Source organism: Mus caroli, chromosome 3 (assembly GCF_900094665.2).
Source record: "Mus caroli chromosome 3, CAROLI_EIJ_v1.1, whole genome shotgun sequence".
Taxonomy (NCBI): domain Eukaryota; kingdom Metazoa; phylum Chordata; class Mammalia; order Rodentia; family Muridae; genus Mus; species Mus caroli.
Window position 1 is genome coordinate 122,138,987 of NC_034572.1, and position 26,157 is coordinate 122,165,143.

Below are 26,157 nucleotides of genomic sequence, written 5' to 3' on the forward strand. Positions count from 1 at the left end.
TATATATTAAACCAAGTATAAGCACTTGTTAATATGACTTATAAATGTACCAAACACAGTGGGGGGAAGGCAATCACTAAAATGCTGTTTCAGCATTAAGAATATCTTAAATTTTTACCTTTGGGAATCTTCATGTCATTCAAGAATACTCATTCAATTTGTAATCAGAGTGTGTATTTTCAAAGTATCAGTCAAGTCCAAGATACTGGTATAATCAGAACTCGAGCCATTTATATAAGACTTTATAAAGTAAACTGGGAAGTAGACATCCTGGCAGCTTAAAGATGAGGAAACACCATATTCCAATTGTCCTAGACAATCTGAATTAAAATATTCAATACTTGCCTGATGTCTAAAGATTATCACATAAGTTCTACAATGTCTTCTTAAAAAGAGAAAAACTTCACCTTTAGAAATGCGTTAGCTGGGCTGCCGAGTCTGGCCTCAGTGGGAGATGAAGCACTTAGCCTTGCAGAGGCTTGAAGTGCCAGGGTAGGGAGGATATTCATAGGGCCCCACCTGCTCAGTGGAGGGGGAGGGGGAAGGATTATAGGAATGGTTGAAGGAGAGGGGTCAGTGAGCGGGATGTTCAATAAATAGTAAAAATAAAATTAAATTTTAAAAATAAATTAGAAAATGGAAGGACAAAAAAATGCACATTCTATTTTTCTATAGAAGTTCTCATAAAGGAAACACAAGAGTAACCATAGTGCCATATCAGAAGTCATAGATCTCTACATAAAAATTACTATTCTAAAATAAACAAGCCTAGTTTTGTCAAATCAAGTGAGACACTGAGTTACATTTTAGTAAGTTAAACAAACTTCATTGTCATAAAGCAGGAAACTGTATTCTATAAGCAATCCTCCTCAATTTTCCCACCCCAAAATACTGTTCAAATACAGTAAGCAAAACGAATTTTAATTGGGACCAACACTGAATTAATATGCTACTTTTATGACATGTATAATTTAACATTTTAACCAAATCCTACACCTTAAAGTTTTTCCCTTCTAGTGTCTCACTGGTGAGTCCAAGGTTCAATTTCACACAGCGCTTAAATGTGATAATCTGTATGTGAACACTTTTCATAACTATTTTGCACGTTAATTTTGATCTACACTTTTACACACATATTTCAAAATATTTACAAATGGACAATTTGATGAAAATTATAATTACATAAAAATCTTAGGTTGCTAGGTTTATTATCAGGGAGGTAGATGAATTATTAAATATTGTCGAAACTTATCTGCCTACTGAATCTTTATGTTCCCCTTTGGTCTCTATTCAAGCTATTGCCTGACTCGTGATGATTTTCTCTTCTAAAGTTGATTGTGGAATAAATTACACTAAATACAAGCAATTACAATCCCTCCACATAATATCCTTATAAATAAGCACAGTTAAATAAACATGGAGATAAAGGGGAAAGGAGAGAAATAAATTCCTCAAATAATCCTTTTCCTTCGACTCAGAAGTAAGGAACATGACCCGTTTGCCATAGGTTCTGTAACAAATTACAATGAGTTAAGGAATTGCTATAAATTGGACATATTAATCAGGAACTAGCGTCTTTTCCCTCTCATCCAACTTGATCTCTATGGCCCTAGTTCCTTCTAATTTAATTGTTAAATATTCACCTTTTTTTTTTTACTTTTATAAATGCATGGTTATTTTTTTTAAATAATCTTATAGACTTTTCTTCAGGATTTTCAAATATCCAGGGTGGCCTAGAGGTGGAATTTCTGGTTTCTTATTCCAAATCACAGCACCGCCCAGCCTGGGAAGCTCATGTAGCATGAAAAGCAGATACACTGGGAAGTGATTATTCATGTCACAAAATAATTCTCAGATGGTGTCGTGTAAATAAGGAGCACTCTGGTTAAGTGTTTGCTTAAAGGTCCCTAAATACGAGACAAAGAAGCTGTGGGGACAGAGGAACGGAGAGTTGAAGAGCTGGAAGACATAGCCAACTGGAGACCAATCAACACTGAAGAAAACAGCAGGCACAGAGCTAGCCAGTAACTTCCAGACAGACAGAGAGGAAGACACAGCCTGTCTCCCAGTACATGCATCAAATATGCAGCTACACACACACACACACACACACACACACACACACACACACACAAAGGGACAACTTTAACCTAAAACAAAATATTCAACAAGCTAGCTAGATTAATAAATTTGACTTTAGAGATTTGGCACTCATTTATTCACACATTGATTTAAAAACCATCCACATATAAAATTATGTATATCCATATATGCAATGTCTCCTTTAAAGTTGTACAGTATAGTAAGTAGTTCCCCTAACCCCAATACATATGTACAAGTCACGCGTACTCTCAACACAGCAAAGTTGCTACACGTCTACTGCATGTAAGACATTTGCTAACGTGGAATATTTGTTAATTTTTAACAAATGTTTTTAATTTGTCATCATGAGATAAAATATACACTTGCATGTTTCCCTCTATCCTCTGTTTAGATATCTACTTTTAGAAAATGTTAAAATACAATGAACAATTTACAAAATTAACATCTGTGTCTTGCAAGATAACAGAATATAACAGACCTGAGTTGCAATCAACAGTTAAGGATGTAAATGTAAAACTGTAAGGCTCTGTAGATATAGATACCAGTCACTTACTAACTTTGAAGAAGGTTAATACTCTTTCACTTACTAACTTTGAAAGAAAATAAAATGTACATGGTATGGAGGTAAAAATATCTATAAAAAAAACCCATAAATTTACATTATTTTGAAACATGGTCTCAGATGGTCCAGGTTTTTCCTGGAACTCATTATGTAGTGAAGAATAACTTTGAACTTGTGATCCCCTGCCTTCACCCTCTCAAGTGCTGACACTACAGGAGCAAGCCACCATATCTAGCTCAATGCATTGCTAGAGTTCGAACACGGTGAGTTGTGGCCATTGGGCAAGGGCCCTACCAACAAAGCCTCATCCTCAGCCCACTAATTCTCCTTAAATACTCATTTGTTCAAAACAAGTGAGAACTCTTCCTATATTAATCACCAATGACTGCTGAATTTCAAAATGTAGGTTCCCTTGGAATTCACCAGTATAAGAAAATGATTCTTAAAGTGGAATAATGGTTGCAGATCCACTGGTGTGATTCAGCTCATCTGTCTACAGTCATAGTTCATATTGTAACACCTCTCAGCCTGGCCAGTACTGAGAGAGGAAGTTGAACAAAAAGAAATCATCTTATATTTTCACCTACATGGTAGTTATTCATTCTTTAAATGGTATCCGACAAACAAGCTTAGGAATGTTGTTAACTTTCTAAAATAGTTTCCAAAACTTTTAGTGTTCTATATTTATAACAAACTTTGATCTTAGCACCCCCCGTGTTATACAGGGCTCTAAAACCAGGATGGGTCAACCAGAATAGAGAGAAGTGTTAATGAACCATTCATTTTAAAGTACTTAAATCAATTTCCCCCCAACATTTTAGACATAAGTTTACATTGCTATGGTATTGTTTAAAAGGGAAATCACACAATGTAGAAGAGAGCTGCCCTTTCTTTCAAGTGAAAAACAAGACTTTTTATAAATTGCTTTAAAGCCAAAGCCATAGGACTTCATCTTGAGTCAAAAGGAAAGGTTAAAGAATAAAGCAAAATTGTTCAGAATATAGAAAGGTATAAAGGAGAGGAAAGAAAAACAGGCTTCTTTTTACAGCTAGACCATTTCAGAAGGGGAGGTAGTGGATTTAGCAGTAACCACTAAGTCAAAGTACAACACAATGCAAAAACAACACAGGCAGTGGAGGTGGTGAACTTCAAAGCTGGAAATTAATGCACATCATGCTAAACTCATCTCATCTGGGATAGTTATTCCAACTCAACATCCCATCACAACCAGGGCCATCCATTCAGTAACAGTGAGTGCCACCAACGTCACAATAGAAACCCTGTTCTGAACGATCAATAAGTTATAAGCAGGGGCAGTATTAAAATCTTGGAGTTTTGAGTATAATTTTGTTGGACTTCTGAATGATACATCTACACTTTAGGTACGTGAATTACGTACAATTGTATATAGCCTCTGTGTTTGTGTCTCATCTTCTTGCTTGGGTACACACAGGTAGAATATTAAGAGGTCTTGAATATTTGAGACATGTTTACATTGGGACAATGAATATTTTTTATTGTTTTGAGGATGCCCCGCCTATCATATAGGATTTGTCATTTGAAACACAGGGAATTATTTGATCACATTACATATGAGACAATAAGAAGCATCATATTGGCTCATTTGAAAAAAAAAACACGCTGAGTATTAAGGAACAGAGTACTTTAGTTTAATTTTCTTTTGTTGTCTTAAAACTTTGCAGTGGCTGATTTTTCACTATATGGCATTGTAGAGTGCCTATGATTAACACTCAAAATACTAGATCTATGAAAGTTTTGTCTTCATAAGTGTTTTGAATTGTCTGACTTGGGTGTCTGTACCTGGAAATCCTCCCACTACAAAGCTCCTATCAACATGACCTTCTGGCAGAGATGTCAAGGCCTGGGATACCCTGTGTCAGCTCAAAGCTAAAAGAAATAAAGAAATTTTTACTCTTTGATGTCACTAGGGCATAAATACACAAATGAACAACTCTAAGGTTATAATTAATTTACCTAATAATGATTTTACATTAATATTAGTGATAAACATCACCTGATCCCATCCAAAGACATGATTTATAAATAGGTTTTTAAAATTTGACTACCCCTGAAACAAAGTTTTGGAGGTTCAATTATGCATAATTGAAATTGTAGTTCAATTATGCAATGTATACTTAAGCAATACTCATAGAAAGTTAGATAATAAAATATTTTCACATGCATCTTAAAGTCCTTTTATTTTTTTAAAAAGAGAGTATTTTTCAATAGCATTCTTTCAAACAGCCCTGTTTGCACTCTTTTCATTAAACTTCACTCTACAAAGTGAACAATGTTTGTTCCCCAAACTCCTTCTATATGTCTGCAGCTAAAGGCCAACATCAGAAAGTGAGACCACACCCTTCCTGACAGAGGAAGTGACCCATCACTTAGGTCTAGACTTGTGTTGTGTCATCTCACGGGCATTGCATTTAGCTCTAAGTCATGATATGCCATGTTACAGAACACTTCTCTCCCTGAATTGGTGGTACAAGCAGAAAAAAAAAAAAAAACAAAGCCAAACAAAACAAAACACACCCACCCACCTCCCCCCCACACACAAACTTTTATGACAACTACTACAATCAGCAACTGTTATGTTTTCTTATACTAATTCATTTTTGGATTCTGACATACTCATGCACTCAGGACAAGCCAAAGGAATACACATCTTACAATCGAAGTATTGAATTCCAGATAAATGCTGTTACTCTTTTTTTTTTTAGATATTTTCTTTATTTACATTTCAAATGTTATCCCCTTTTCTGATCCCCCCCCTCGAAAATGCCCTATCCCATCCCCATTCTTAAAAAAAAAAAGAGCTGATAGCTATTCTGTTGACTTTTGACTATTAGGATATATTTAGAAGAATTGTAGTTCCTTATCTGAAATCAAAATTTCATCGTCCTAAAATGTTTCAATGAATTGCTATAAGGTTTGATGAATAAAATCACTAGTTTTTAACCCACTTGATAAAGCACATGCTTTCAGACATAAAAATGTGTGAAAGGAATTTACATAATAACATAACTTAATTTTGCTAATAACTCTTTATTCCAATACACACAATATTTTAATTAAATTTGTTTGTGGGTATTTTTATAATTTGGAAATATCGGCTGTACAATTAAAGTTACTACTCAATATCATAGAAAAAATGGCCTTCATGAACATTAAGGACACACTAAAACCAACTGGCTCAACATTTGAATAGAATGCTGGAACAGAACATTATGGATCACTTAAGTGTTGTGAAACTCTCTGTCGCTCTCTGTAAATACTTACAATCTCTTATCTGAGGAATCCGTCCAAAAAGTGAGGCAATTGTAGAGACAGTTGGAGAGCCAAGTCAGGTCCTAATAGGAGAAACCACAGTATTTGGAGGCACTAAATGTGGAGATGGTAAATCATGTCTTGTTCTTTTCTGTGTACGAGGATGTGGAAAGCGGTAACTACAACAAGCCCTGTAACACTATCTGTCAACAGGAGGGACCATCACTCCAGCTGAAACTGAATTAAGAGAGGAACATTTGCAATATGATTAACAGATAGGGAGATGGATTAGATAATTCAATTTGATAGCCAGAAGGACTGACACAGGGACGTATGAATAAGTGGGAGGTGGATATATAGAAGGATTGGTGGATTGAGAAATGATAGACAGATAACACATATTTAGAAGTCCCTATAGAACCTCTCAATCGCTTTTCTTTCTCTTACCACAGAACCACCTGTTCCTTCATCCTGCCTTCATTCCAAGAGTTTATGTGATAAAGTGAAAAAACCGGACCAAGAGAGATGTCTAATCACAGAATAATACTGAACATCAGAGAAAGGAGACTATATTTTTACTAGAAGTCTCACTGAGATCTCAGTTAAGATGAAGGCTGCATCTATCAGAAGTACTTGGCTAACAGAACCTCATTTGTCAACTGGGTCTTAGAGGATTCTTCATACATGCACCGTATTCCTTTGCCTACTCAAAAGGATAATAATATAATTATACTCAGGAATAGTGATATAATGATATTTATAAAATATCAACAAATTCTTTACAAATTTCAAAAATGATAATTCTCAAAGCCCAGCTCTAATTGTTTTGTGGAGAAAACATTGACATTTATGGTAAATTGATTGATGCCTATAGTATCAGTTTTATTTCCCCTGTATAAGTTAACTTGTAAGACTTGCTGAAGACCTCAAAGAGACAAATGCTACCATGACACATAGTCCATCAGCTAGCTGGCTTGTAAGAATTCACTTTATGGTGTCAGATTTTTTTATGACAATCATCACTATAAGTTTTACACTGAACCTTGCCTTTGAGAATTATTTTCAGGGGCATGCTTATGGCAAATATTCATAAAAGTTTCTCATTTTTCATAGCATAATGATAGGGGAGCATGTTTTAACATTTTGGCTTTCTCATATATAAAGTATAAAGCAATTAGGACTAAAAGCCAGCAGGCACATTCTGGTGCCAAGTAAATCTTCTAAGAAGTTTAGGGGACACAAAATCTCTAGGCTTTACTTTGTTAAATAGGCAAACACAGGATTACTGTGGAGGAAAAATGTGCTGTGAGAAATTATGGTTAGTCATACAAAATGATGATATAAATATACACAAATCTTACCCTCGATTTCTCCGTGTTTTTATTGTAAATTACCCTTCTTTTACCAATATTTTTCTAAACATTTAAGATTTTAAAACACTTGGACTGACTGAAAAATATATTTTTCTACTTAGAAGCACAGAAATGATTACAATGGTAGAAAATTGATATCACAGAATACATATTTCTATAATGTGACATTAAATACTTTTTCTTGCAGAGTGCAGGGCTCAGTAGTAGACAGCTTGAGTCACATCCTCAAGCTCTGGGAATCAACCCCAGCACACACCAAAAAGGCATATTTCAACTCCTGGACATGAATCAATATCTATATATTTCAGGGTCAAAAAGTTTGCTCAGTGGGTAGAGAGTGCTTGCTGTGCAAACAAGATAATCTGAATTCAACCCCCAATACTTGCGTAAAAATGGAAGGAAAGAACAGACTCCACAAACTGATATTCTGACTTCTACAGTCCTACCAAATGTCTGTGCATACACTTATAGTAAAACAACAACACCAGCAGCAACAACAACATCAACAACAACAATAATAATAATAATACGTTCTCATTGAGATAGGGTTTCTCTGTTTTAGCTCTGGATAGATATCCTGGAATTCATTCTATATACCAGGCTGGCCTTGAACTCACAGAGATCTGCCTGCCTCTGTCTCATTAGTGCTGCTATTAAAGAAATATACTACCACTAGTAAACTGTAAAATTATTTTTAAGACTAATTATTTTGAAAGGATGGGTATATATAAGTAGTATATGATTTAGATATAATTTCAATTAGAATGTGTTCTGAATAATATTTTATCTACATATATTTAGGTCATGCACACTAAATGAGTATCATGTGTTATTAGGTCAAAAATTAATGAAGAAGGTATAAAAAGATTTATACTGTATATTCTGGCTAACCTCTAGTATAATGGTGCATTAAGGATATAGAACTTGAGGTATTTAGTATGTAATGAAGGATGGAAATACTTTGATTCTCTTACCTTCTAAGAAACCATCCATGATTTACAAATAGTAGGTTGTATGGTTCAAGATAAACATTATATTAAGAGTGTTGTGCACTGAATATGAAATGTACCCAAAGGCTCAAATGCTTGAATTCTCAACACTCAGTTCACTGTACTGTTTGGGAAAGTTGCAAAAACATTAGGAGGTAGAAAACGGATAAAGGAAAAGATCTTTGAGCTGATCATAGAGGATTCTACTCAGCTCCCAGTTCCTATTTTGCAGTAGTTTTCTGTCAGCATTGAAATGTAGAAATTCTCCTTTCCTGCATGTTCCTGCCACCACTATGTTGTGGCCAAGCACATAAAGCTAAGGGATTGGGGACTGAACCTTCTGAAACTATGAGCTGAAATAGAGCTCGCATCCGTTATAGAAGAGGAATAGGTGAAGGAGGAAGGGGATGAAGAAGAGGAAGAGAAAGAAGCAGAGGAGGGGGAAAGAAATTCAGAGACTATTTTGAGCACTAACAGATGTTTAGGGTATTTTAAGCAGTAACCTATACTACTAATGTTTAAGCCTCATCATTACACTCTTAATTATAAAAAAGTTACATTTTGTATGGTTTCATTTAGATGACATTCTGAACGTGATAACATTATGAACCCTGAAAACAGATTCATGGCTGCCAAGAGTTAAATGTGGGCGTGTGAGGAAAGAGCAAGCATAACAAGGACGTCATCGTGATTGTGAAAGGCGCTTGCTGGGGTGGGAAGGGATGTCCTATATAGAACCCTCTTCATCCTTGTTAGCCAAAAAGACTTAGCCATGCCATAGTTAGCTTCACGTGTCAATAGTATAACTCAAGTCACTTGGGAAGAGAAAACCTCAACTGAGGAATTCCCCTCCATATTATTGGTTTATGGGGCATTTTTTTCTTGCTTTACATTGTATCAAATACTTGACCTGGCTATTATGTTGAATCCTAATTATTAATATTTCATATGGAGGATATGTGTGTAATTGTTCACTTACAGCTAACATACGTTTGTTCAGGTACATGTGCACATGAATGTCAGCAGTCAGGAGTAGGAACTGTTATCTAGAGTATTCAATTAATCAAACAATATCCCATATGAAACAGCTGGTCTCCATTTATCATATAACTATGAAAATAAAAATGTTAAGTTTGGTTACCTAATGTTTTATTAACTTAACTTCCTATCTCATTATAATTAACTATCATTAAATAATAATCATACAGTGTAGAATAATGTCAAATCTCTCCTACAAATTCTAGTCCTTCAAGAAATTGATGAGACAGTGTGATGTTTACTGTTAACTGTCAGCTTGAAAGGATCTAGAATAATCTGGGAGACAGACCACTGGGCAAGCCTGTGAGAGATGATCTCAGTTACACTGATTGATGTGGGAAGGCCTATCTTAATCCATGCTGGGACCATTTCCTGGGCAGAGCATCCTGGACTGTGTAGGATGGAGAAAGTGAGTCAAGCATTAGCACACATTTGTTGATTTCTATTTTATGATTGTGGATGCCATGTGACCAGCTGCTTCAGACTGCTCTGCCATAATCTCTATCCATGACAGAGACTGTACCTTAAGCTGTGAGCCAGGATACAACCTTTATCCCTTAATTTGCTTTTGTCTCAGTATTTTAAGACAGACATAGGAAAATAAATAAAACTGGGTGTAATTTTCAAGTCGTTTTACAACTTCCTCTTGGAGATTATTAATAATCAGAGAGAGTATTTGTTTCCTACAGAAATTACCGACTGATATTGAGAGTCACATGATATGTACATTTGTGTGAACCACACTATATTATAAAGTATGCAAAATAAAAACAAAAATTTAAAAATATACAACACTTTGAATCCCAAGTAATTCAGGCTCATTAAAATAGCATAGCAGAGAGAATTTTAAAATAAATTCTTGCTGGGCGGTGGTGGCGCACATCTTTCATCCCAGCACTTGGGAGGCAGAGGCAGAGGCAGGCAGATTTCTGAGTTCGAGGCCAGCCTGGTCTACAGAATGAGTTCCAGGACAGCCAGAGCTACTTAGAGAAACCCTGTCTCGAAAAGCAAAAAAAAAAAAAAAAAAAAATTCTTTTTCTAGAACATGAAAATTAAAAATAGTTTTGTAATTATTCATTCTAATTTTCTAACTTAGAAATTATATCTAGACCTAAAGCTTTCTTTTAGCATATTCCACTTATTTAATCTAAGTAAGAAAATATAAAAAGTATTCTTGTTTTCCTTTGGAAACTTGTTAGTTTTCCCCCTTTGTTTAGTTGAATAGTTTAACTACTCTTTAGACTGGAATCTATAAACTATATTTTGGTGTTTGTTTTGAATTTTTGGAGACCCCATTATGTAGCTCGAGTTCACTATGGACTTGTGACCCCATCACACTCGTTCTCTGCAATACTAGGAACCCAGGCAGGCAGCACCATGTGCAGACTGCTAAACGTATTTACCATCTCAATAATCTGGAAATTTTCTGAATCTTCCCTATATTGTGAAAAAAATTTAATACATGTGTAACAGTGCAAATGAGAGAAAAGTGTTCTCTCAAACAAGAGAAAAAATTAACTATCAGTGGTCTCTATGAAAATAAGAGAACTCTCATATCTCTAAGCTTTACGTGAATACAGCAGAGAAAGACAGGGGAAGCCATATCTGTGATCGTCATGGCAAGTGCACAGCTCACCCATGCTACGTTCTTGCTAATCCACCTTGGGGCAGAATCAAGTGCTGCTCCAATACATAGCCCTCCTCTTTGCTATAAGAGCACTATGCACCCCAGAAATTATAGGAGGAAGGTAAGCTGGAACTCACAAGGAAGTCTCCCCAAGGGCTGGCTGTTTTAGTAACTGGAGGTGTTATGCAAACTGGAAAAGGAGAAAAGCAATGAGTGATCCTACACAGGTGTCGACACTACAAACCACAACAATGACCTGCTTGGGAGACATCCGCAATGGTCCAATGGCAGCACATATTGTCCTGGGTATAACCGACAGCTGTCTAATTGGGCCAACAGTCCATTAAATTCATGCCTGATGCTGTTAACCTAGTATGTGATTAGGATAAGAATGCCCCCTTATGTTTGTATACTTAGATACTCAGATGCAGTTGGTGGGACTGTGTGGGAAGGATTAGGAGGTGTGGCTTTAAGGGAGGGTGTGTGTCACTGCATGCAAACTTGTAGGTTTCAAAAGATCCTCACTGTTCCCAGCATGTTCTCTTCCTCCAGCTTGAGAAACATGATGCAAGTTCTCAGCTTCTTCTCTAGCAATCTGTCCTCATACCTTCACACCATCATCATTGACTCTAGTCAATGTGAAACTGTGAATCCAAATTAAACACTTTGTTTCATAAGTTAATTTGCTCATGGTGCTTTATCACAAAAATAGAAAAGCAATTAATATATCCAGACAACGATCTGTGGCTAGTGAGTTCACAGAACCTACTATAACTGTCACTTTTCTAAACCAATATCATTTTACTATTATGCATTTTATATGCACACACATATACATATAATATATACATACATATATATACATATAATATATACACACACACATATATACATATAGATGTATACACACATGCACACATATATATGTATCCATCCTAAAACCTACATGTAATTCTGTCATCTTTCATCAGGCAAGCTTCTTTATATAGTGGATGGAGGCTACAAGCAAGGGCCTAGAGCTGGCCTGCATGTAGAGAATAAGTGGCTGTGTGGTGCCCTCCCCCAGTTGGTCCATTTACAGAATAACCATATATCTAAGGTAAAAGAACATTTTAGAAGAGGGGCAAAAAGATAGTAAGAGCCAGAGCACTAGGACACCTGCTGCTAGATTGCTGTTATATCTTCTAGATATAACAGGGATATTGAACCTATAAAATCTCAACAATATGTTCAACCAAGCAAAACCTGTATAATGATACCCACAATCTTCATGCCAACACATATCCTCCCTTAAATGAATTAATAACAACTAATAGCTGACTAAAGAGAAAGAATCCATTTTCACCAGGAATGAACCCCTGAATGGTTACTGAAACCCAGTTGTCGATCCTAAATGTATTGTTAGGTGTCTTTCTGTCCCTCGTCCATGATATCCCCAGCACTGGGACCTGCTTTCAGATCCACGAGACATGCAGCTCTTTCCTGCTTGCAACTCTGCTTTCTGAGAGCACCCATGCTCTTCTCTGACTTGTTTAACTCCCCCCTCAGCAAGCTTCTAGCTTCCACTAAATGGTGTGCTGCAGAGTGGGGTCCCGTGACCACCACCTTCCTGTTTCCACACTTACACATTTTTTAGTAGTGTTTATTTTTATAACCTGTGCTTCCCACACTAGTGTATATGTCCAATAGAGGCAGGAAGCATGGCTGGTTAATATACTGGTTTGGTTGGTTAGTTGGATGATTTTATTTTGTGAGTTGGTGCAACATTTTCAGCACCCAGAATAACCAGTAAATGTACTGACAAAGTTAACGATCAACCTCTTCTCCTAACCTTAGATTGTGTTTGCTTAAAATACCCATCATGCATTCTGCTTCCTCAAATTTTGGCCTGCATTGGTTTCTTCATCCTCTGTTTTGAGCATGTAATTCTCCCATCATAGCAGCACCTGTCCTTCAGTCTGCTTCCTGTCTCTGCCCCACATGTCCTGTGGCGAATGGCACCTCTTGCCTACCACAGCCATGTTTCTGTACAGGTAACATCTTCTCAAAGTCTCTATTTACTCTTTATCAGATTTTCATTTTCCATTTAAATTTTGCTTTTTATTACATAATACTTAAAGATGAAATGTTGTAGACTGTCTATCAAGCAATGCATTTCACAATGGACAGCACCCAAAAGCTCATAATACTTAAAGATGAAATGTTGTAGACTGTCTATCAAGCAACCCATTTCACAATGGACAGCACCCAAAAGCTCAGCACTGCACAAACCCACAACCCCCCTGTTCTCTGTTTACATTCAACTTTTATCACATGCATTTGTGCAGTTGGGCTTAGTGATAACTGTTATAATGTGCTTTAACTTTTAATTTTAACACTATATACCAATTTCATATACAAGAATGTCGATTTCTATGACTTGTTTATGTGGTATAATTAAACTATTGTTAACTCTATTGTTTTATTGTTTTTACTCTCTCACAATTGAGAAAGCTTAGGAAGACTGTCTTCATGAATTTAATATTTTTGTCTCGGGTTTTACCCTTAAAAATGATTGGGAGTATTTTGAATCCCATTGATACAAAGTCAAAGGATGGAAAGTCCTTCCTGGTTTCCCGTATCTTCGCCTCCCGGGTGGTCTGCCCACTGTGCCCTCACCCCCCACTGATGATTCCTTCTTTGTTGCTGTGGTTTTCATTCTAAACTTCTCTCTTCTCCTGGACTTTCACTCAGTCCTCCCATCCTCCCCACGGAGATCTTAAAACCCCAAGAGCCAAAAAGGGAACTGTTAGTTAGTGAAAACATATTTGATGCTTTGGGTATCATAGACAGGTTTTAATCTATACTTTAATATAGATTTGTTCTCAAAAGTATTGCATCAGTTAAACATATGTCAGCAAACATACTTGTTTTTACCCAAAGGAAATCAGTTAAAGACTCAACTGCACTTGGCTTAGAGTGTGTACGCTGGGTTTCTCATTCTTTATTTGTAGAAAGTCAGAATGGGACGAAATTAGATGATACTCAAAGGTTCCGACTAACCTAAAAATTCCAGAATTGAAGTCTAGCTCATCCTTATAATTTCAGAAACTGATGACGGGAGATGGTAAGTTCAAGGCCAGCCTTGGCTAAACTGTGACAATCTGATTCGTAAAATAAAATTAAGAAATAACAATAAAAACAAATTCCAGAACTATTAAGGAAAAAAAGACTCGTCCCAGTAAATTCCCATCTATCTATATAATAAATAAAATTCCATTTCCCAACTGCTTTCACTCTAGAGGAAACATCTCTGCAGTCAGTTATCATAATTATTAAATATCAGTGAGGCACAGGGAAACCATGGGAAATTAAATGCAAATGTTATCTTACACAGATTGGAATCTAATTTCCACTCATTTCATTTGTATTTGAAGTGAAAATTTGATTTACAAACACATAAAGTATTGACTACTGTTTAAAGAGACAGACTCCTGATCCCTTTACCTCCAAACGGTGCAGCTTGAGGAGGAAGGGACGGGCTTCTTATCCCTAGTAGGTGAGTTGACAAATACCTTCCAATATCTAAATAATGTCTTTTACTTTGAGGTTCTGGCTGTAGGTACTATCTATTCACATCTGAGCCTGGCAGTGGTGGTGCATGCCTTTAATCACAGCACTTGGGAGGCAGAGGCAGGAGGATTTCTGAGTTTGAGGCCAGCCTGGTCTACAGAGTGAGTTCCAGGACATCCAGGGCTATACAGAGAAACCCTCTCTCAAAAAACCAAAAAAAAAAAAAAAAAAAAAAAAAAAAAAAAAAACTATTGACATCTGATTAGAAGCTTTGGTTTTAGCTTTCTTGGCTTTCCACAACTATTTCCTCCCTTAACATGCCTCCAGTGTACACAGCCTTTGCCCAGCAATGTCGCATACCATGATCAGGTTGCGGAATAGGCTGAAATGTTTATGGTGTGAATCTTGGAAACCACATATTTACAAGCTAAATGCGAAATACACAACAAAGTGTTTTAGCTTTCTGAAAAATATTCTGTCTTTCCAGAAAGGCATGATGATCGACTTTTTTTTTAAGTTTAATTGCTATTTTTCTCTGTACCTGATTAATTAAATTAATATTCAAATGCAATATCAATTATCAAGTTTATATATGTGTGTATGTTGTCTGTATATACTCATACTTCAATCTGAGCCAAATATTCCCACAGATCCTCCACCTATCCCTTGGGTTGGATGCTTTTTCTCCTGTTTCACACGTTAAGTACAGGTATACAATAAAAAGATAAAGATAGCATATCTATAACATAGATGCAGATAGCTCAAAGCCATATCTGTCCTCTATGCATGAAACCTAATGACAAACAGAGGTTAACCACTTGGTGTTCATTTGGTAAATGGCTACTGTTGATAATTTTTTATTGTATTTTTATACATTTTCATTAAAATGTAACTATACCATGTTCTCCTTTCCTTTTCTGTCTCCTGTGCCTCCCAAGTCTCCTCTTTCAAAATCCTTTTCCCTCTACTCTCAAATTGACAGCTTCTTCTCTCCCCATATGTGTGTGTGCCCAATTATTATAACAGTTTTATGTTATTAGATATTTTCTTTATTTACATTTCAAATATTATCCCCTTTCCTAGTTTCCCCTCTGAAAATCCCCTATCCTCTTCCCCCTCCCCCTGCTCCCCAACCCACCCACTCCTCCTTCTTGGCCCTGGCATTCCCCTATACTGGGACATAGAATCTTCAGAAAACCAAGGGCCTCTCCTCTCATTGATGGCCAACTAGGCCATCCTCTGCTACATATGCAGCTAGAGCCATGAGTCCCACCATGTTTTCTTTGATTGGTGGTTTAGTCCCAGGGAGCTCTGAGGGTACTGGTTAATTCATATTGTTGTTCTTCCTATGGGGCTGCAAACCCCTTCAGCTCCTTGAGTACTTTCTCTAGCTCCTTCATTGGGGACCCTGTGCTAATGGATGACTGTGAACATCCACTTTTGTATTTGCCAGGCACTGGCAGAGCCTCTCAGGAGACAGCTCTGTCAGGCTCCTGTCAGCAAGCTCTTGTTGACATCTGTGATAGTGTCTGGGTTTGGTGGTTGTTTATGGGATGGATCCCTGGGTGGCGCAGTCTCTGGACTCCTTCAGTTTCTGCTTCGAACTTTGTCTCTAACTCCTTCCATGGGTATTTGGTTCCCCCTTCTAAGAAAGGATAGAACTATCTACACTTTGGTCTTCCTTCTTCAGTTTCATGTGTTTTGCAAATTGTGTCTTGGGTATTCTGAGATTCTGGACTAATATCCACTTATCAGTGAGTGCATATCATGTGTGTTCTTTTATGATTGGGCTACCTCACTTAGGATGATATCCTCCAGATCCATGCATTTGTCTAAGAATTTCATAAATTCATTGTTCTTAATAGCTGCGTAGTATTCCATTGTGTAAATGTACCACATTTTCTGTATCCATTCCTCTGTTGAGGGACATCTGGGTCATTCCAGCTTCTGCCTATTATAAATAAGGCTGCTATGAACATAGTGGATCATGTGTCCTTATTACAAGTTGGAGCATCTTCTGGGTATATGCCCACACTCTGGAAATCAGTTTGGTGGTTCCTCAGAAAATTGGATATTAAAACAGTTTTATGTCTGTGTATATACACACAAAATTATAAACATAACCTGCTGAGTCCATTCTTGTTGGTTGTGTGTATATGGTCTCAGGGCTGACCAGTTTGTATTGGGAAGTCAATTAGATGGTTCATCTCTGGGAGTGGCTCACTCTTCTGCTCTTGGCAGTCATCAGTTGCCTATAGTTCCTTGTACTAGGGTGGTACCCAGTGAGATGTTCCCCCTTTCCATATAATCCTGTCTATGGATGTTGCCATTGTTCTGGTCCTGATTATGCTGCCCTTTCTAGCAGAAACAGTTTCACAGCACCCTCTCTTAGGCCACATTGCCTGAGCCACAGATGCAGAAACTGTGGTATAGATATATCCACTAGGGTTGGACTCCAAGGATCAGTTGATCTCTGCTTTGAGCCCAATTATGGTTTGCTGTAATAGTCTCCATTTTTTTCTTAAGGGAAACTTTTTTTGATAATGGAAAAGCCACATTTATCTATGTGTATTAGAAGAGAATATACTACGATTACATTGTTATACCCGTGAAATTCTAAACTACAAACTAAGTGATGATAATATTTTAATGTGCCAGTACAAACACCATACTTCTTTATTACAAGAAAAAATCCATTTTTTTAAATCTTAGTGTGTGATTTTTTTATGGATAGTTTGAAATTTTAACTATAGCAAAATAATTCAATACAGTAATAATCTATTTAACTTATTTCTCCTGGATATATTTAAATGTTTAAGTCTTTAAAATCCTTTGTAATTTGTTGTTTAGTCAAAATATATTCTGTGCACAAGATAATTATGTAAAAGCAGACGTTACACTCATCTTAAATCCAACAAAAAAAATCAGAGGAAATATTGGTAGCAGATATTTAAATGTGAGACTATTTTTTTTCTTTTACATTCTGATTTTCATTGTCAATACCAAAAAGTAAATACAGAATACACAGAGCCACGCTTCGACAACCATAGCCCAAGATGTTTTCAAAACACCTGGATCCAGTTCACTTGGTCACCATAGCAACTCTTCAAAAAGTCAAAAGAACTACAGCATTCTTTATTCTACAGGGGAAAAACTGGAGCCAGAGAAAAAAGTATCCATGGAACCACAGTAAGCCACCGTCAGAACAGGCACCAAAGCCTATGTTTCTAATACCTACATCAGAGATCATGTAATTCATATTATCAAAATTATCTATGCATGCTTTCCTGTCTTTGATTCCCTTGATTTTTCTCTAATTCTCTCTTTTCATGTTTCCCCATACAATGTGACATACAACACACCGTGTTACATCTTTCTCACTGTTTCTAGATAAAAGATTTTACCCTTCTATCTTTCCACATGCTTCCCCATACTGATCTAAACACGGACACATGCATGCATAGAACCAAGCTCACACACATATCACAGACATGAGAGAAGGTGCAACAGCATTAGATGCCCAGCTTGATCAAGCTTCACAACACCCCAGTCTATGGGTAATTAATGTCAATATTCATTGTTATTTTAAAGATGATATGGCTTCAAAGTTAGACATTGTCTACAAAAAAAAAGGAAAAGAAACCACAATGCTGCACAGAACCTGAAGCGTCATTACTATTTTCAAATGTAGCATTTACTCTTTGTATTAATTATTAGAGGTTTCAAACCTTAGATTGCAAAGCACTTAATCAGCTGAAGCAATAACATAGCTATGGTCCTCGGCATTTGACTTCTGTGTCTCCCTCGTCACACGCTATTGTCTTTGACCAATCCCTTAACTTGCACTTCAGATGGAGCAAATGATACCATTTTCCCCATAGTGATTATATAGAGGATTTTTAGAAACTGTAATTGGAGCTGGAGAGATCTCTCAACAGTTAAGAGAACTTACTGTCCTTACAGTGGGCCTAGGTTCAGTTCCTAACATCTATATGATTCACAACCATTATCCCAGTTCCAGAGGATCTAACCCCCTCGTCTGTCCTCCTCAAGCACTGTAGACATGTGGTACACATGCATACATACATACATACATACATACAGGGTGAACACTTGTACACATAAAATAAAAAAATTAAAATACCATAGTCATATAAAGTGCATACAACAGTGTCCAGTACACAGTAAGAACTCAGTGGGTGAGTCACACTGTTAAACGAGGCTACTGATGTTATTTTGGATACACTGTAAGAAGCTGAGTTTTTATATGCTTTTTTTTTAAGCAATAAAATTCCAATAAAATTCTTTAGAATGACGAGCAATGTTTCACTCTCTTTGATTGTGTGTTCTGGAAGGAACTTTCAACATCTGAAATGGCTTATAATTAAAAGTGTGTCAAATGGCTTCCCTGACGGCTTCATAATGGTAACTGAAATTCCCAAAGGGATCCAGAGTTTTCGGCACTCCCACTAACAAAGGAGAAATAGCCACAAGTGCTTTCGTGATAGGTTAGCGGTGGCTGCTAATGGCCAAAGGACTGCATGATATGTTTACATCAGGTGTCATTCAGCAAATGAAAAGTTTGCTGGAAGTCTGTCTTTTTCTAGCTTTGGATTTCTCATGTTTAAGGACTCTGGTAAAAGTACTCTCATGCAGTACTCTCATGCAGTACTCTGGTAAAAATAATTCCCTCATTTGCATGGAACGTGTACCTGTTGAAAGGGGAAACACGTGTTTTGGTGTTGACTGTCTAGAGTTCATCAACTTTCCAGTAACGGGCATCAAATCCTCCATCACTCATGATAGAGAGCTCCCGTTCAATAACTAGGTTGTATAAAATACGTCTCTCATATATAAAGTACACTGTCACCCAGGGTTCATTAATTACATATATCCAGGAAAATCTGGACCATTCTGGGGCCACAAATATCCTTCCTATGAGCCTTTCTGTGCTCTCAAGGAGAGTTACTCAGACTCAACGTGTTTCCTTAGTTAGGAGATTTCTGGACAGAGAAAGCGGCGGACACTGATCACCCATCAAGATGTTCATGTTCAAGCTCACTGCCTTTCACTTAGCACTCTGTCGACCAACTGGAAAATAATTTGTTTGAGCCAGTAAGGCTTACAGTTATTTATTCTTTATCCTTGATTTTTCAGAGAGCGCCTAGCAGCTCCACCAGTGACCCTCGCTGGAAGCAGACAGCATTGAAGAGAGACAAGATTCTGACGCTGCACTTACCTTCAGCAACTGTAGCTGGGCTTTCCCAGAGCTACCCCTTGATCCTGCAGCTCATGTAGGCTCAACACTCAGCAGCGCACAGCGGCTTTCATCTAATTCTCACTTCATTTTCCCCTGGCTTTTGTTTCAGGACAAGTCTTAGAAAAAGAAAAAAAAAAAATAAGAAAACCAAGAGAAAGGATGTCACGGGCCTGTGTGTGTGTGTGGGGGGGGGGGGGCAGGAGGAGAAGCATGCTAATTACCACAGCCATAATTCCAGGCCAAAATGGTAGTCTAGTATGACTGTCCCTCAGTGTCTACTTAACTTTGCTTGTGTCCCTACCCCTTCAGCAAATTTCGGTCTCTTCAACAGCAAACATCTCTCCATGGGGATCACTAACTCAGACCCAAGAAAAAGAATCCCTTGAGAGGCACCTGGATGAGAAACACTTTTGCAGGATGCCCAAGTGGGTAGGGAACAGATCATGACTTGCAAAAATTAAAAAAAAAAAAATCAGATGTCCATTCTGGGTTGTGTGTGTGTGTGTGTGTGTAAAATCACAACAGTGGACATAATAAGATGGTAGCCATTTCATACCTTTCCAGTATGGTAATCAACTCTTCTCCATGGAAGTTGTCCTTTTGGTCTACTTTGTGACGGTTTCACTAGTTGGACATACAACATTTGCCTCACGGGAGCTCTGAGCTGTGCTTGGAGGCATTTGCACACGTGTATTTAATATCTTTACAAATTTTATGTAAAATTACCATTCATTAGAAAGAGATGCCACTGCCAACCACAACAAAGCACAAAAGCAATGACTGGCCTACAGAAAGAACTCCTACTAAGCTTAATAAAGTAGAATTTTCTGGTTTTGAAAAACCTAAGCCTACAATGTATCTCTTAATATGAATTAGCAGCAAAGTGTTGGGGGGGTTGATCTTTATGCTTAACTTGGTTATGTGTGGTCTATCCAATTTATTCTAAGCTTTAAAAACTCCTCTCTTTCAATTAAGAATTATCAGAACTGCTATATGTGAAAAACAGAGAGAGGGAGGAAAGGAAGGAGGTTCTTTACAAATATTTCTAGGAATAGATCTATTCTGAGAAATTCCACTGCTCAAGTTTGGTCCAAGGCAACTAGCATCTTGAGCTTGATTAAATATGGTTTTATAACATTCTCCCTGCTCATACCCTGGCCTTGTCTTATTGCAACATGAAACACGGGGCTTAAATTGTATGGACCAAGAAAAATGCAAACAAAAACCATCTTACTCAACAAAAGAGACATGACAATGAGGGTACCCAACATCACTGGCCTCCTTCACTCATGGCCTGTTTTATGCAATCTGCCCTAAGTATTTTCACTAGTTATTTGACACCATGCTTCTAAGAGACAGGGGAGCACCTGTTAGATGAGTATAGCCCTCACAAATGCTGGAGGTGAGCCTCACCCCATACCTCGGGGAGCAGTTCCACCTCTTGCTGCAAGCCACTATCAACAAAGTGCTGGGGAGGGGCCCTGGAACCTCTGTGTGGGATGATGGACCCCAGTGGTACAAACAAGGAACCATACATTCCCTGTGTCTATGCAAAGGAGAGGAGGAGAGTCCAACAAAGCCAGGAGAGACTTGATTAAATGTGGATGTCAGTCCTCAAAAGCAACTTAACATTTTCTGTCTGGTGTGTTTACCATTTTCTATCTAATGTATTATCTAATCAGTTATTAACTTTCAAGATTAAAATATGTCAAATATTTTGAACAAAGAAAGAAAATGAAAGAAAGTATAGTCCTGATGGTGAAATGTATAGATATTTTAGGGAATCATTTTGTGATAAATTAGACTGAAAGTTTTTGAATGATTCTTATGACAAGGCTAAACTCTTCTCAAAGGACATCCACTCTTTTAAAATATAGAAAATGTGGTTCATTTACACAATGGAATACTACTCAGCTATTAAAAGTGAGCACATCCAGAGTTTTGCAGGCAAATGGATGGAACTAGAAAATACCATCCTGAGTGAGGTAACTCAGACCCAAAAGGACATGCATGGTGTGTACTAACTAATAAGTAGATATTAGCCACACACACACACACAAAGTACAGAATATCCAAGATAGAGTCCACAGAACTTCAAAAGGTCAACAAGATGAAGTGCCTAAGTGAGGACACCTCAGTCCCACTTGGGAGACAGAAGAAAGCAATCACAAATGGGAAGGGGAGGAGGGACCTGGGAGGGAATGTGGGCAGAGTAAGGGGGAGTGTGGGAAGAGAAGGAAATGGTATTGGGTAACAGAAAAGGACTGAAGCCCTAAGGGCCAGCAGAAAGAATGGAAACAGGCAACCTCAGGAAATAGTAGGTGAGGGGACCACCCAGAATGCACCAGAGACCTCCCAGGACTCAAAGGGAGGTCTTAGATGAAACACCCAACAGTAGGGAGAGGGAACTTGTAGAGCCCACCTCCAGCAGAAAGATGGGGCATCAAGTGAGGGAATTTGAATATTAACCAGAAAAGTTGGGCTGAGGCTTTGGTTCCATCAGTTATGTGCTATCACACGCGTATGAAAAACGGAGTTAGATTCCCAGAACCTATGTTTTGAAAATAAAAGCAAGAATGGTAGTGCACACTTGTAATCCCAGCACTGGAAAATGGAAACACATAGAACCCTGTGGTTCACTCTCTAGCCAGCCTGGCCTATTGGCTGACAACCCTTGAGAAAGAACACCTCAGGTTATTCTCTGTACTTCGCACATGGAATATACACATACATATATACACAAAAATTAGAGTAGAAAACAGAGTAACCAGAGACATCAAAGAATCTTCCAGGGTTCATATCTAGTAGCCAAGACAGTCAAAAGGGACAAGACAACATTCCATGTATATTCTCCGAGTCTATTTATACAGCTTGCTATGGCTGGTTGTGTGTGATTAGCTAAAGCTAATTAGAGATGGGGCTGGAGCACAGTGGGCAAAACAAGAATGATGTAAATAAAACAGACCTTGTCCAAGCCATTGTAAGTCACACAGCCTGAGATATACCCCGTAGCCACAGATTTCCCTGTCCTTTTCTGTAAGACACAGAATCTTGAAATTTAAAATAAGAAGACCCAAACCTTCCTATTTTTAGCACATGTCTGACATAAAATACAAGCTCCACGTGCAAATATTTTAAGTGAAAAGTAAAAGAATAGATTTTGATTATCAGCCCATTAGAATTAATGACATTGGCTGAAACCATATGTGACTATCTTAGCAAATGGACAGATGAATAGGGCTCTCATATGTGAGACTCCACAAGAGTTAAAAGTAACAATGAATTTCAGACAAACAAAATAAACTGTCAGTATGTACATATTTCTTCTTTATATATTATACAAAATATTCATTAAATTCACTCAGAACAGTGTTTGAGTCACTGGATCCTGAAGAGTCACTAAGAGACACTCTACCTCCCATAATATTCTGAATATAAATCAGAAAACCTATGGTTGTGAGTTCAACCTAGGTGTTCATCAGCAAATGAATAGATGAAAGAGTGTGATATGCACAAATATTGGCATATCATTTGGTCATAAATAAGACCAAAATTTCATTCTCAAGAAACAAACATAACTAGAGAGCACTGTTATCTTTTGTTAGAAACTTTCTATTTCTGTGATGAAACACCATTACCAACAATAAATTGGGAAAGAAAGAGTTTATTGAGCTTACACTTCCATATCATTGTTCATCATTGAAAGAAGTTAGTACATGGAAGGAACCTGGAGGCAGGAGCTGTGCAGAGGCCATGAAGAAGCTCAGCTTTCTAACCTGCTCCCCAGGACTTGCTCAGTCTGCTTTCTTATAAAACAGAAGATCGCCAGGCCAGGAACAGCACAACCCACAATGGACTTGACCTTCCCCATCAGCTGCCTTAGAGCTGGATTCTATAGAGGCATTTCCTCAATTGATGTTTCCTCCTTTCAGAGAACTCTAGCTTGTATCAAGTTGACATAAGACTACCTAGTACAATCATGTTAACTGAAATAAGTCCAGACTCAGAAAGAGAAATCACACATATTGTATTATGCAAGCAGAAACTGAATAGAAAAGAGGGAAGACATGATTATAAGGAGACTATCAAGGAAAGGGAAGTGTATGAAAGCATCATTATGAAGTATGTTATTCTGTAAAATGGGTGCACGATTATAATAGTTTAAAAGTCACAAAAATGCTTTCCACGGGTTTTGAGTATAATCTAAGGGACAGAGGAGGTTGTAAAATGTCAGAAAATAACTGCTAAGGAGAACCGTCTCGTGTTGGCTTGAGAAGGAAAGGCTACATGGAGAAATGATACATTCACGAAGGGAACTTTTGTGGTATGGTTGGTAGTGATTTCTATCAGGTGAATTTCCTGACCAAACAGCTGTGGGAAATTCAATTCATTTCTATTCCACAAAGGGAAAAAAAGAAGTATTTTGAAACATTTCCTGGAAACGTGTTGAAACCTCTTTTGCAAATTCAGATGTTTATATTACTGGGCCAGTCAGACAAGCAGATGCAGTGCTAAGTTCTAAGCGTAGAGGAGCGGTGAGGAGGAGTCTACAGATTAGAATACACCATTCCCTGTCTACAGGGCCGGCTGACATCAACCTCCATGTAACTGGGTCTTGTGTGAACTTGTCACCAGATTTGTTAGAATTTCTAATTTTTTCAGTCAACCTTGGCAAAGATTTCATCTGAAAATATCCAAGTTTCAATAAATGCTAGTGCTCCTAGAGAAGGAATTAAAACTGAAACCTATGAACAACATGAGCTTTGGCTGGTGTGAGGTCAAAGTGCCTTTAGGTTCCCATGGAAAGTTAATGGTGTTCAATGGGAGGAAGTGATCAGAACAGCCACTGATAAGCCCTTGGTCAGATATCAACTCCCATTTAACTTCCAGTGACCCAAGCATAGAGAGCATCCAGATACGTGACTAAGCCAGCCTGTTTGCCTTGGTCTTTTCCTTCTTTCTCCCCTCACCTCTCTCCCTCCCTCACTTCCCTCTCTTCTCTTTCTTTCCTCCCACTTTCCTCTCTTTTTATTGTATATGTGCTTAGATTTGTCCTAACTCCCTATACCTGTCAATGCTGGGAATTTGGTTTCAAAATTTCAAAATGTGCCCCCCCCAAAAAAAAATGGTTAATTCATTCTTCAAATGTGCAATTTCATCACGGGACTTTTGGTTTCTGTCCTGTAGCCATACCCTGATATGGCACAGGTATTAGTCCTTTTCTGTTGCTGTGACCACAAGACACTTACGGAACTAAGAGTTTATTTAGGATTATGGTTTCAGAGGGCTAAAGTCCATAATGGTGGTCAAGGCACTGTAAGCCATCAAGAGTAGGAAGCTAGGTTATCACTTTACAGCCATACACAGGAAACTGAAAGAATTGAACATTGGGCAAAGTCCACCCTCAGTGGCATCCTTCCTCCAGCAATGCTCCCTTTGTCAAGGTTCTACAACCTGCTCTAACAACATCACTAAGTGGGAACCAAGCATTCAAATATATGGGCCTTTGGGGGTGGGGGTATTTCTCATTCAAAGACCACAGTCCTGAAGCAATTGAGAAGACATGCAAAATTAGAGGGAATGTGGAAATGCCAAGAGAATACCCTGGCTATGCTCTTCCTTTGTGGCTTTTCTTTTATTTTTTTAAGTTATTTTTATTAGCCTGCAATAATCACAAAAAAAGTCATCATGGCATTTGCTTGGCATGCATGTATATGATGCATTCTGCTTATATTCACCCCTGACTTCCTTCTTTTGCTCCCCCTTCCCTGGATCCCTTTCTTGTTCCACATTGCTTTGTTTTCTTTACTTGAACTCCTACTCAAAGAGTAGATATGTACATCTTTCTGTATGTATGTAACGGGGATGGGTGACAGGAACGTGCATGGGAGAAACTCATGCTCACCTATGCCACTAGAGCAGAAGAGAGGTGAAGTCCCAAACACTGGCCATCATCAAGAGAGAGCACAAGGAGAGAAGAGTGAGAAGTTTCTATTGCAATTTAATTGATGTTAAATAGTTTATCAGAGAAATTTAAGTTGGCTGGTGCTCTTTTTAAAAAGTTACACTTATATATTTATGTACTTATTTATTGTGGGGCATGAGTCAGAGAACAACCTACTGGAATCAGTTCTCACCACATAGATCCTGGTCATTAAAGCCGTTGAGTTTTGCCACATACCTCCTTGCCCATTGAGCCATTTTATAGACTAATGATTTTTAACTCTTAGTTCTAAAACATAAAATAAAATACAGTTTAGCACTGGGCTGGGGAGATGGCTCAGTGGGTAAGAGCACCCGACTGCTCTTCCGAAGGTCCAGAGTTCAAATCCCAGCAACCACATGGTGGCTCACAACCATCC